Source organism: Anser cygnoides, chromosome 11, assembly GCF_040182565.1.
Source record: "Anser cygnoides isolate HZ-2024a breed goose chromosome 11, Taihu_goose_T2T_genome, whole genome shotgun sequence".
Taxonomy (NCBI): Eukaryota; Metazoa; Chordata; class Aves; order Anseriformes; family Anatidae; genus Anser; species Anser cygnoides.
This window is the reverse complement of record NC_089883.1, coordinates 15,508,823-15,523,532: the sequence shown is the minus strand read 5'-3', so window position 1 is coordinate 15,523,532 and position 14,710 is coordinate 15,508,823. Positions and strand designations below refer to the sequence as shown.

Below are 14,710 nucleotides of genomic sequence, written 5' to 3'. Positions count from 1 at the left end.
AGCTTTAAATAACCAATGTGACTTATCCCAAGTGCTACATACACGTCTGTTTCAAGGAGACAAGAGAGACCGAGAAGCCCACAATGATCTTCCAGACAGTGTACACTGTATCACTTCAGGCTCACAAACAAATCCAGGAGAACTATTTCATACCTAGCATTAAAATGAACCCCAGATTCTTAAATTTTCTGTCAGGGATCTTGTGCTCTTTCATTTGGCAAGACGGGCCTCCTGTCTGGTCAGCTTTGCAATTTGGATCCATAACAAAGAAATTGTAGGCATGCTCTTTGCATTCTGAGGCTCAAAGTACAACCTTCATGAAGCAGTTTACATCCCTTCTAAGTTGATGTCCTAACTATACTCCATTTTTATCAAGGACTCTTAGCCCAGGATGCTAGAATTAAATTTTCTTACTTATGTGTAGCTAGCACAATCAAGTCTTTAAGTTCAATAGGAACTCCAAGCCTATTCTTAAGTACTTATTAAAAATAAATAGCTCAGCCCTATTTTTCTCCCAAATGAATGTGCTGATTACCACAGTAGTGTTTTTTTGTTTGTTTGTTTGTTTGTTTTTTTCTGCAGTACTCTGTTTTGTGGATGAGAGATTTTCATGAAGAGTCCAACTCCCCAAATACTTGCCTCCAAGAAGAAAGGGATTGGGTGTTGAGAGGGGACAGAATAGACCCAAAACCACACAAAAAGTTTCCAAAACATTTTTTTAAAACCACATTTTTAATAGTCAAGAATGGAATATGTAAACAACTGTTTGCTTAGGCTCTTAAAATCCTTTTATAAGCAAAGTTAAGTACCCATTGGACTGCATACACTGACATAGAAAGCCATGGACTTGCTCAATATTTCCTGTATCAGTCAGAACATCTGTGTGCCTCATTTAGCTATGAGGAATTAATAGAATGTATAGCTCAGACTTTAAGGGCATGCAAACCATCCAGAAAATAAAAAAGCTCAGTTTCAAGGGAGTTACATACATTTAGACTTTTTAAAGATCAAGTTTTTGGAGAAGTAAGATTTGGGAAAGCATACTGCTATCAGGGAATGAAGCTAGTCACATGTTTTACGCGACACATGCTTAAATGCCTTGCTGAACACTAGGACCTCATAAATGTCAGCAATATGACCTTCCTGTTCCTATGATTTTAGATATTAAAAGTTATTAAAATGTTTTTAAATTATTGAAGCTTCCTTCTGAGAAGAAGGAAAGCTTGAGTTAAGATGTCTGATTGGTATTTTTAAATATGCCCTCCATTTTTTCATTTTTGATTCAAACTCAAAAAACTCAAAGTGGTACCAAGACACCTATACTTTATTTCACCTTGCTCTTTTTTCATGCCCAAATATTATTTTGTAATACAAGGAAATAAAGCTACTTCAGTGTTGGAAAACTGAGCTGCCTTGATTTTTTTGATAGGTCACATGATACCACTTCTGTTCCCCTGACAGCATCTATGGAATTATCAAGAGTTGGAAGAAGAAATGACAAAAGCAACCCTCCATACTTCCCTCTTGTTGATCCTAGAATATAGTTTGTATCTCTCTCTGCGTATACACACACACACACACTCTGTAAGCAGAATGCTCACTGCGTATTTTTGTTGGTTTAGTTTCTAGACCATCAGGAACAGCACAGAAGTTACAAACAAGCACCTTGCTGGAAACGTATGTGGAATCATTTACTGCTTTCAATATTAGCTGTGAGGAACCTTAAGCTAAGTTACAGTACTTGTTTTGCTAGTGCAGGGAAGCAAGAGATCAAAAGGACCACAAATAGTTAAATAACATCACTGTGTTCTTGTCAGACAGACTGGCTGCTCCTATTCAGAGGAATTAGCCATACCAGGAACCATTATATTATTCATAACCATTTAACCATCATACCAGTCAGCTTTTTAAGAATCCTGGTTCTTTCCCAAATCTGTCAAGGTGATATGTAATACTACAAATACAATACGTAAGCTTTTATACAGAGATGCTCCTTGATTTGTGATTGACTTGAACTCACATTATGCCCACCTTCAGAAGAAGTGCTTAAATGGTGACAAAAAGTCATTAAAGACAAATAAATAAGGACATGCATGGTTCAAGCAGATTTATTTTTAAATCTAAGTGAATATTCAGAAGTTTGTCTGTGGTATTCAGTGATCTGCACTTTCTAAAGTGCTATTCTTCGCAAATACAGAAACTCAATAATTAGCTTTCCAGCTGTTCATTAACCTTCTGGAATAGATAAATAATGAATAACAGCCACCTATTCATCAGAATGCAATACCTGAAAACTTTTATCCCCTTATCTGACCCAAGGTTTTGCTGCTGTAGAATGGGAATAAAATTCTAGCTGAGAGCATAGTGTGTTTTACCTATAAGGAAGCATACCTAACTAAATCACTTGGTTATTGAAATAGAATGTGGCTTGCCTCAAATTTGTAAAATGATGTTTAGGAAAATAACTTTGAAGCATACCTCTGTTGGTGTCTAGCACATCCATACAGCCTGAAAGCCTTTCAGAATACCAAGTAGGTGTCATCTGTTTGTGACACTCAAGAACAAGTTGTCTGCTTAACCTATTAAGTCTGTTGCCTGTGAATCCTCCTTGGTTAACACAGAAAAGAAGAGAAGGCTCCTACATGCACCGTCTCCAATTCACAACTTCAGTCCTGACTCAACCCTATTACACACTTGCTTTTTGTTACAGATAAATTTTGTTTTAATTTTATTCTGACCTGGGATAGTATTATCTTTACTCCCAGGAAATACAATGGGTTATTCTACTGTGCATGTTGTATATTGTGCAGCTGTTTCTACATTTAAGCAAGGCTGTGCTTAAATCTTCCGATTTTAGTGCCTCTGCCTTTTAACAATCTGTGATATTTCATTGTTTGGCCATTATTACTTGCCTTATCCATCAGGTTCCTAATGCAAGCAGTTCAAAAACTGCTATGCCAGATTGGCAAAGCAAGACAGGGAGTTTTCTGTTCTAGCTGCTTGTATCTAACTAGAGTAACAGGTATTGATGATCATTCTCGGGGGGGGGGGGGGGGGGGGGGAACCTCCTAATCACTGGAGAAAATCGTTAAAGAAATAGGGCTTCCAAAGAGAAGAAAAATCATATTTCAGTGCAGTTCAGAAAGTGATATGAAACCTATTAGTAGTAATATTTTCCACAGACTGCAAAAATAAAGCTAACTAGTAATTTTTTTGCAGTTCCCCCAACAAGCATTGTAGATTACTAAATGGATCCGTAATACTATAAGCAAAGAAGTGCATTTGCATTTGATCACTTACCAGAGTGCTTGATAATTCTAATTATGGACTAAGCACCACACTTCTAGACTTCTAGAAGAGAGAAAAATGGAGTCTGCAAACTGCATTATCTCCCTTAATGTTTCAACTTCAGAAGGAACAATTTTTGGATGGACTAATTTGTGCACACCTCTGTAGCTTCATTAGGAAGTATAGGATTACTGCTCCTCTATCACCTCAGGCTTGCTCCTGGGAGAGGGAATTCCACAATCTTGTGCTGCAGGCAGAACTCTACTGCTTTTTAACTCAGAATGCGCATTCACAAGAAGCTCGGAATCATGCAGTGCTCTAAAACCCTACATCACATTCCCCCCAAATCCCTTTAGAAGTAAATGGTTACCACATTCCCAGCATCAGCATACTCTTCTGGAGTCAGGAACACAGAGTCTTCAACCTGCAGACTCTAAGCAACCAACAGCTCCAGTGCCTGGACCACATGTCCTCACACAAGTTCCAGGAGAACCGGGAGACAGCTTCTAACTCCTACAGCTTTGGTGATCAGGCAGTCTACCGACTACAACCAAAATTAATTTGGCCACTGCAATTCATATGGCAAAATTAACTGTAGGCCACTTGCAAATATTCCATGATCACGTTATGCAGATTGGTACTGTAAATGGCTCGGCTTGAACAGTCAAAATGCTCAGGAGCATCCATGAAGTATGAACATCCTGACCCTCAGTAACAAACAGTAAAATCTATACCCAGAAAGCACAGTAGTCAGATGAAACATCATGCAAACCCAGCAGTGAGCATGTTAGTATGTCCAAGGTTTTTTTCCACCCACTGCAATTTTGGAGTTCTCAAATACAGGAATCAAAGCAGGGATGTGCAGTATGTCCTCAGTGTTCCCCAGATTGGGTATACTTGAGCTCATGTGAAACTGGAGAAAAGGAACAAAAAAAATAAAGCTGGGTTCCTCTTAGAGAGAAGAAGTCTTAAAGAGACTTCTCAGTGGGCATTTCACACATGCAAGCAGTTTAAATCCAGCTATCTGCACTTCTGAACTAGTCAAAGAGGCAAGTCTAGGCTGCCTAGCATGTTGCTAACAGGAGGTCTTTATTGGAGGCTAGCTGTTGTCAGACCCACCTACTGGTGACTTAGGGATTAAGCTAACGAGCTACAATCAGTTCTTAAGTACTGCCCAGCTAGAATTACTTCCATACTGTGTATCAATTTATCAAGCTGAAGATGTCAAGGAGCTGTAACTGGTAAATTTACAGCTTGCCCAGATGAAGTTGCACTGGGGACTTGTTCTGAGGGGCTGCATTGTGTACGAGTTGCTATTCGTCCAGTTTACTGCTTCCCAAGTGCTCAGAGGGATGAAATGCAATTGCTGACTTGGGATGTTAACCCACCAGTGTGCTGCAACCACTTCTTACACATTTAGGATGCTCCAGCTGCAGATTTTCACAGGTAATTTTGAATCATTCTGACTTAAACAGTTTCTAACAAACTGTAGGACTATAAGCTTAAAGAATAATGGATGCTTCAATACTTAACATAAAAGCCTTCCATGTTATTTGATTCTATATATTTATTTGATTCTATATTCTATATTTAACTCATTACTGGGTTTAATTACACCACATAAGCTCAAAGATAGCTTTCTAAAATTATTTCTCCATATAAAGGGATCCAGTTGCTTTACCCCTCTCCTCTGCTGTGTATTCTTTTATATGATGTGCTAAAATAAATATAGGATAGAGCAGTAGCCATATATTAATCTGCTGAACACTCCCAGGAAGGAAAAATTATCTCCTGTGTAAGATTGCTATGCACCATTAAAGAAGCCAGAAGAGGCAGATGGAACAACATTCTGTACTGGAACCTTAGGGAGATCTCCAAGGGTAAAAATAGTGGGGTTTAGTGTTCCGAAAGGAACTTCCGAAAGATAAATAAAAATGCAACTTTCTTGCACTTGGTAATCACAATAAGCTACTCATTCTGCCTTTTTTTTTTCCTACTTTTTACTTTTATTGCTTTTCACAGATAAAAGTAACTGTAAACACATCACGTGCATCCATCTCACCTATAGTTCGCAGTTGTGCTAAGAAAACAGAGGAAAGCATACTCCAGTCAATGTACTCATATTAATTTATTATGGGCTATGCTATGCATCTAAAAAGCATATCCTAATAGCATTGTGAAGGTTGGACAAAAATTGAGTGACCTTTGAAAATCTCAGTCCTTTTCAATCAAGAACTACTCATTTTCTTCAATATCATTCAGGTTTATGCAAGTCTACAAAAAAATAACTGGTGTCCTGAAACACATTTCTTTAGGAAACACTCCTAGCATTTCATTTTCTGACAAATTCCAATTACATCTCATTCAGAGAAGAAGGTTTTCTACAGGTTTATCTGGATTTTTCTCAAAGGCATTGGTGCAGTATATGAAATGGGAAGATTAGGATCAAGACTGCTTACAGATATCATTTCAAGGCAGAATATCACACACAGAGAATAGCTACAATGGAGCAAAATCAGAATCATTTTCCAGATAGCACTGATTGTAGATCATCAAATTCAAAACCACTTTCAGTAGAGGCTCCTCTACCAACTTCGAAAATTAGGCTTTAAGTATTTTCAAAAATGCTCATGAGACTTTGAACAGAATGCACATAAAAGCTTCAGCACCTTGACACAATGCTTAACTCACAGTCAAATGACTCTTAAAACAAACTCCAGTGTCCAGGGTTGCTGCACAGTGCAGGAAGATGAGGCAGGGATGAGACCCACACAGTAATAGAGCTATCACAGGGCTCCAGACACCAGGTGAACCATTCCCTCTGCAGGGAAGCAGCTGCCTCCACTCTCTCAACTTCCAATACTGATTCTTTTCCATCGTAAACCACAGAAGGCACAGAGAAGCTGTCTTTTATAAACAGTTACATAAAACTCTAATAACTCAGCTGTAAGAGTGCACACAAAAGTTCCAGGACATTTCTATTCCCTCCTCCACCTGAGGTCTGCATCTCCTACATGGAGGAACATAAGGTAGATACACTTAACTCTTTGAGGCTCTCCCCACTGTCCAGAGGACAAGAAAGAAAGAGAATGGTATGAATCCCTAACCTAGGAGTTAAGTACTGCTCTGTAAGATAAATACGTATGAGCTATTTCCCATTATAGAGGCAGTGAACAGATGACTATCAGGTAGTGAACTTGCTTAAAAGTGGCATGAACTAGTGACATAACACTAATTGCTACATGCTGAAATAGGTGTCTGCACACCTGATCCACCAGAACCATCCTGCAACTTTTCGGCAGTGATTGCCCTAATGATAATGTACCACAAAGTTCAGACAGGACTTACAGATAAAACATCTTAAGAAGTGTCGTCCCCCCCCCCCTTTTTTTCCTCTTGTTTTGTATTTTATCTTAGTCTTACACAGCTGTGTTGGAAAACACTCCCTGCAAAATTTCCTTTGAGAAGGAGCAAAAAGTGCTACATGATTCATCAAAAAATCTAAATATTTACCATTGACAATGAAAACCATTGAGCTGAAATGTATAAAATGTAGCATTCATCTAACTCAAAAGACGTCAATACTACTTTGTCACATACAAAAGAGGTTTTTAAAAGGTACATTTGGGAGAACTTTACACCAAATTTTATACTGTAAGACAAGATTAAATTTATGATCTATGCTACTTGAAACCACTTCCAGTTGAGGAAATTACAATGAAAGTAGTATCTGAAATGCCAGAAAAAATATTATCATCATAGACACTAATAATATCAAATGGTATTTTAATAAAAACTTTTAAGTTTCACATCAAAATAAGGTGGGCTGTGTTAGGACTGTATTTAGGAAAACAAACACCAATTTTACATCAAGGTTTTAACTTCTCCCTGGAGGGAGAGAAGTTAAAAAGGAGTTTAGTGCACCTGTTTTGGCCACTGATGTTCCTCATCTGATGAGTTCTGGCACCAACAGATATTTGGTGAGAAGAGCTCAGCTACTTCACCTTAGACAGAGTGAGTCCTGGAAAAACCTAAAATCAAAATTGGACAAAGAGTAGGAGATAAGGAGACTACCTTTTCCTTCCTTTGAACTGATACAAAATTAAAAGGCTCCTTAGAAACTAGACACATCAATGCTTGAAAGTCAAGCACAAAAGTGCATTTTACCATGAATAAAAACAGTTACCTATGCAAAGCTCAAGTTTTGAAAAGAACCACTGATGGAGATATTTCTGTCAGCGAGGAGAGACAACTGACGCTTGTCAGCCAGACTCATATGAAATACACTGGCCTTGGGAGCATCTAAGAATTGTTTCAACAAAGCTTTATGTGGAAGAACTCAGACTATAATTGTCTTGCTCCAGCTCCCATCTTATTACCTTAAAGCTTCTGCTGACTTTTAATAATTATGAAAAAGGTTCAGTTTGTTTCTGTGAGCTAGGCAATTGAACTTGGATCCTCTTCACATACAAACAGGATGAGTTAAAGCTGTCAGTCATGACATGGCTGCAATGTATTGTTTTGCTGCAACATACACACACATAAGATTTTAATCCCCTCCCCTTCATTCATACTCTTCAGTTTTTCCTATTTTATTCTGTACTGGAGTTCTGCTCCATACCTAGATTCCTTCACCAAGGACTCACCTTTACTTCTTAAGCTTTGCCAAAGAAGTTTTACCTTTAATTATGGCCCCGTTTGCATTATTGCATTATGTTATTCCTCCAAGAATAGCTGTTACTGAAGTACAAATTAAATAGGACTTTGAATGTAGTACCACCAGATTGTAAAAATAGAACTGGCCGAAGCTAAAATCCAACTCTGTCTGTAGTTGTTGTTAAAGATTTGTATAAGCTTTTTTAGCTCACAAGATCATCACTATTATCTATTCAATGGTAACCCTACAAAATACTACTGAACAATAAGCTCCTGTCTCTACAAAATATTAGTTCAACCAGAGTTCACAGGAAAAATCTCACTTGAAAACACGGCACTTACTTTAGTCCAGTGTGCCACAAAACTTATATAATCTCCCTGCTTTTGCTTCTGTTAATTCTACACAAAGACTAACGTTATGGCAAGTCACTTGCACTGAAGAGCTGATCATTTTACATGCATAGTTCTGGTGGCTTTTTGATATGAAGCATAGCAACATCTCATCTGAGCTTGTATCCCACAACTGGGGTTAGCAGATTGACTGGAACAGATTGATGGTTTGCCAAATAATATGCAGGACATACTGAATGTCTCCCAGTACTTGAGTCCAAAAATGCCTGATTTTCGTAGCAGTGGGGAGTGAAAAAAAAAAAAAAAAAAAGGATGAAAGGCAGCATGCAGTCACTATGCAAAATGTGCCCTACTGCACTACTGCAATGTACCTATGCTCCTTGGCACATTTAGATATTGAAGCAAGGGTAGAAGAGCTCAGCCATTATATCTGTACATTTGTATGTACATGGGCTCCCAGGTACTTGCACAGCTTTCAAGTTTGAAACCTCTACCTGTTACCAAAATTGTTAGTATGATTTTCATCAACATTGCTACGCAACATGATTTCTTCCACTAAAGGAAGATTTGGAAATCAAAACTACTAGAAGATTTGCAAATTAACACTAATTCAAGTACAGCCAAAACCAAATGCTACTAATTTCACCAAAAAACGTACCTTCATGTTGTGAGCCCTTAACTCATGGTCTACCACCAATATGTTCCCAGTTTAAAAGACTTAGTTAATATGCTGAAAACAAACAAACAAACAAAAAAAAACCACAAAACACAACCCTTACTAAGTATTTAGCAGAAGACATCTTCAAACAATCTCTTACCTTTCATCTTCTGCACTTGGTCTAGACTTTACATCATCCTGTCTTTTTGGCTGAATCCTGCCTAAATGCAGAACTACTACTTCTAGACTTACTACATCCATGCACAATGCACCTCCTACAACTACAGTGTAAGAAAAAACCAATTGTACAGGAGCTATCCTCAATTGTACATTACAAGCAGTCAGCCAACTATACAGAAGAAGAGACCAGGACTAAACCTTCAGGGAAGAAAGCACTCTCGGCTGCTGTTAATTATGGACACAGAGGCATTGTGTACTTATAGAACTGAGAAACTCCTTAAAGACCAGAAAAAAAAATATTTTCCTACTCAATATGCAAACTTCAGGAATGCTTTTAACAAAAGACAGTACACAGTAACAGAGATCATGACAGTACTCCTCTAATTTAGTCATAACTGCAAGATAAATCCATTTTTCCTTCAAAAAGGAAGGCAAATGGGACAAACATTTGTTCATTGCATACATTGGATCTTTCATCCTATACTTTAGCAGGAAAACTTGGACGAAGATGCTCACTTGAAAAGGTAAAACTCAGATCTCACACTCAATTGAGTGCTTCTAGTTATAACATATTTAGCAAAAACTAAGGTTTTTCAGGCTTTCCAAAGCTTAAGCACAAACATCACAATGCCTTGTGTAAGAAATTCTTCGAAGAGCTTTAGTAAAAGACAAAGCTTTACAATCTCACCCCAAGGCATTAGGGTTTTGTTTTTCTCCTTGTGCGAAAACATTTCCAAATCATTATTTTCACAGATTCTAAAGTTTACCAGTTCCCTCACATATGGGTCAGCTTTAGATCAAGCCCTCGTATAGTTCTGGTTCTTAAGTAGTACCAATAGCAAGGACTTACTTTGTCCTGCACCCTGGGCTTTTGTAGTCTCATCTCCTATTCCCTGTTGCAAAATGAAATTTTGCAATTTTCATACATCAACAAAAACGAATCCCTAGAGGAACTTTTTACAGATTAGACATCTAAGAAAGTCTTCTCTTAATCATCACACCAATGTATAAAGACTTCCAAATTCAGGCCTATAGAAGGCAATCACTGAAAAACTCCAACATCTTATTCTTTATCATACTGTTTTAAAATTTCCTTCCAATTCTGCTACACATTTAACTTCCTAAATATATCTTAAGTATTCAGAAGTGATCTTATATTTTATATCAATATAAACTAAGGGTTTTTTTTTTAATAGTTGCTTATGCCATAACGATATGATCATGCACATGCACATGTATTTAATTCATACTACTTGGTGTTACTTCATCTACTCTGAGCAAACTGAGGCAGATGGACTAGTTTTCAGAAAAGCAATAAATTTTAGTGACAAATTGTTGTCATGTTCTTTTCAGAGTCTTTAGTAGCCTGGTATTTGGTTTGCTAATACTATAGAGAAACACTTATACACAGCAGCTCTTCCAGTATGAATTCCAAAAGGACTCTGCAAATGACATTTTACCAAATGCAGCTTTAGCAAATTCTTATCTTTAGGTCAGATGTGAACATTAAATTGTATTGAAATGCCTTACTAAGTTTTCATGTAGAAGTTAGGGTGGTTAACTCCATTAAAACCTCAAAGTGAACATAAAAAAAAAAAAAAACTACCATAGGAACAGTTTACAAAATTGAAGAATAAAAAGCCATCAGTTTAATCTCAGGCTCTCTCATGAAAATTTAACAGATTTGTTACACAACCACATTTTTAAATGAGAAACCCCTACTTGATATAAAACATTTTTCATGCAATGAGTATTATACTTACTATGTAGTCTTCAAAGAAAATAACTGCGTTACCTTTTGTAAGATATTTACTAATGGTTTCTACAACACTACCAGTGTTCTTTTTCAGTGTCTGCTAGTGGTAGTTTTATAACCACACTCTTATAAACATATATAACTTCATAAAAGCAGACAGGCACCTGAGGAGTGCTATAAGAATAAATGCCAGCAAAATTGCCACGAATTACAGGATTTAAAAATGCTTTTCTAAATAATCTTTCTGCTTAAGAAAAAGTCTTTTCCTCAGCATTCCTTCACACTTCCTAACCTCGCTTCATGTGTATTTCAGTGCAGTTCTTTAAATTACTTCAGTCATTTTCAAGAAAATTTCATTTTATGTTTTCTTCCTTTTTGGTCTCTCCAGTTTAGCCTTATTTCTCATCAGTTGTTCCATCACTCTCCATTTCTCAGTGCTCCTCTTCCTTTTCCAGTTATCTTTAATGCATTTCATTCTCCTGAAATATTTGCTCCATCTCAGCCTTATTCCCTATCTCCTATTTCTAGTTTAACCTTGAAGTTGCAACAGTTGTCTTATTTCCATGACAGAATGTATTACCCTTGTGGCATAATCTCATCTGTACCTTTCTCCCACCCTTCTGGTCCCTGCAACCTTCTTTGTTCCTCTAAGCAGGTAACTTTGGACAGAAACACTGCTTTCTGATTAAGTCACAGATGCTGCTCTCCTGTTACCTTCCCCTCAAAAAAGACAATGAGGAAAATATAATATGGGAAGGCCTTTCCTCTTGATTCATTGAAATTTCACAGGCACTGGTTAAAAGTTAGAAATCTTAACTTGGAAGAATACCTCTGCATCTCTATTTCAATTTTCGAGGCTATAAGATAAAGCTAAGGAAAAGCAGACCCCAAGAATACTTTCTTCTTATATAAAATGCAATGCTTTAAATCATGTTGCTGTGCTTCTAACATCCACTGCTTGCACTACAGGAAATCCATAGCTGCCTTGTGTCCTTTGAAGCAGGCCTCTCCTTTTCTCTCCACGGTTTTACCAGGTAATTCACTTGGATACTGAAGTATCAGTACTACTGCTACTTAGTGGAAATAGCACCTTAATATGAAATTCACCTTGATATGAAATTCAAGTGTATGCTTAATTGCATATAATCTGTTTTCTGCTATCTACAGAAGCATGCAAGCTGCTTGACACGTCCACAGACTCAGCTCTCCCTTGCAAGACTCCATTCATGCTCAGACAGCAAGCACTGGAGGTGCAAGAAGTAGCAAGGCAAGATGGAGCTCAATGAGATTCTTTTGCCTAAATTTGATGATGGTTAAAGTAATCCCCTTCTTTCTTCAGGCTCTGAGGCAAGTCTTACATTCTAAAGACAAGCTTTATCCATGAAAAAGGTAACTCTTGACAGATCACAGAATCATCTAGGTTGGAAGAGACCTCCAAGATCACCTAGTCCAACCTCTGACCTAACACTAACAAGTCCTCCACTAAACCATATCACTAAGCTCTACATCTAAATGTCTTTTAAAGACCTCCAGGGATGATGACTCAACCACTTCCCTGGGCAGCCCATTCCAATGTCTATCAACCCTTTCAGTAAAGAAGTTCTTCCTGATATCCAACCTAAACCTCCCCTGGCGCAACTTTAGCCCATTCCCCCTCGTCCTGTCACCAGGCACGTGGGAGAATAGACCAACCCCCACCTCGCTACAGCCTCCTTTAAGGTACCTGTAGAGTGCGATAAGGTCCATGTCCTTCTTGTAGCGAGGGGCCCAAAACTGAACACAGTACTCGAGGTGCGGCCTCACCAGAGCCGAGTACAGGGGGACAATCACCTCCCTAGACCTGCTGGCCACACTGTTTCTTATGCAAGCCAGGATGCTGTTGGCCTTCTTGGCCACCTGAGCACACTGCTGGCTCATATTCAGCCGACTATCAACCAGTACTCCCAGGTCCTTCTCTGCCAGGCAGCTTTCTAACCACTCATCTCCCAGCCTGTAGCTCTGCTTGGGGTTGTTGCGCCCCAGGTGCAGGACCCGGCACTTGGCCTTGTTGAACCTCATACAGTTGGCCTCAGCCCATCGGTCCAGCCTATCCAGATCCTCCTGCAGAGCCTTCCTTCCCTCGAGCAGATCGACACACGCACTTAGCTTGGTGTCATCTGCAAACTTACTGAGGGTGCACTCGATCCCCTCATCCAGGTCATCGATAAAGATATTGAAGAGGACTGGCCCCAGTACTGAGCCCTGGGTGACGCCACTAGTGACCAGCCTCCAACCGGATTTGACTCCATTCACCACAACTCTCTGGGCCCGGCTACCCAGCCAGTTTCTAACCCAACGAAGCGTACGCCAGTCCAAGCCACGAGCAGCCAGTTTCTTGAGGAGAATGTTGTGGGAAACAGTGTCAAAAGCCTTACTGAAGTCAAGGTAGACCGCATCCACAGCCTTTCCCTCATCCACCAAGCGCATCACTTGGTCATAGAAGGAGATCAGGTTAGTCAAGCAGGACTTGCCTTTCATAAATCCATCTAAGAGCAAAACATATTTTTCTCCCAATTTTGACACTTCTCATAAGAGACCATGTCTAGCTTAAATTGCTTTTTTAAGTACTTGTCCATTCATTCAATATTCCTTTTGTGAGTATGTTTGTCTGCAGAGTTCCAGTACTACTGCTCCTACTACCACAGACTCTCTTAAAAAGATGGAGAAGAGTACCAAAAGACAAGCATGAGAATAATAATTGCCAAACCAGGGAAAACAACTAGGCAGAGGAAGCTCTCAGATACGCAAGGCAAACAAGCTGAAAAAGGCAGAGCTTTAAAACACTTCCCTTCTAATCTCATACGCTTGGGGACAGTTACAGAATGGTTCTAGTAGAAACATGATTTACAAGTTTATGATTAGTATCCATTTCAAGAATGGAAGATTCTACAACTAAGAATCCTTAGAATTACAACCTTAAAATTACATAATGGAGCAAAGCAGTCACCTGATGCAGGGTTAGCCTTGAAAAAGTTCTGAACTTCTGCAGTAAACAGAGTAATTGGAATTACAAGAGAATCAGTCTTGGGGTTTAGTCAATATACACCTCGAGATGAATTGTTACTGAACAGTTTGTAGTTAGCTCAAACTTTTATTAACAGGCTCAGTAATAGAATACTGCAGAGTTAAGTCATCCTCAGTAATAGTTTTCTTTTATAACTTTTGTCTTTTCCTTTTATTGTTAATTTTAAAACATGTGGTTTTCCTCCTCCAGAGGACTGCAAGTGCTGAATTCTTCCTGTGGTTGCAAGAAACCTTATTGTTCTATCAGACAGCATTATACTCCTAAAACCTCCGAGTATGAAATGGAAAATGTCTTTCCAAATAACACATTAAGAGAAACTCTCTCAAGTGTTTAAAAACTCAACAATAATGAATTTAAGCAGTCCAAAATTTCAGCTCAAAGGCCAGTATGGAACAAAGACTGCAACCTGACCTTGCTCACTGTAAAAGACTTGGCAAGTCCTTCTGCACCCCAAAGAGACATGGAAGTTCTGCATTACGAGGCACCGTATACATGTCACACTGTGGCCTGAAGAGCAATGGTTCTCCAGAGAGGCTGTATGCAAGCTTGTCCATTAATAAAGATGCAAACCGAATAACATCAGTGGCATTTGTGGTGCATGTTGAATCCCCTGTGTCAAACTTTCCTTGAACAAGGCAGTCATGCTGCCCCTTGGCTGTGAAGCTCAAAGGAGGTTATTCCTCCAGCACATATTTTTCCGGTTTGCAATCAAGTGGTTTCTTTAGGAGCTGGAAGCATTTAAGAATCATATTAGACC

At 38.7% G+C, this 14,710-nt stretch overlaps 1 protein-coding gene across 4 annotated transcripts in view; it reads right to left on the bottom strand.

The window, feature by feature from the left end:
- The window catches only part of RORA (RAR related orphan receptor A), a 414,152-nt gene that overhangs the window by 384,190 nt on the left and 15,252 nt on the right, over window positions 1-14,710 (bottom strand). The window lies entirely within an intron of this gene.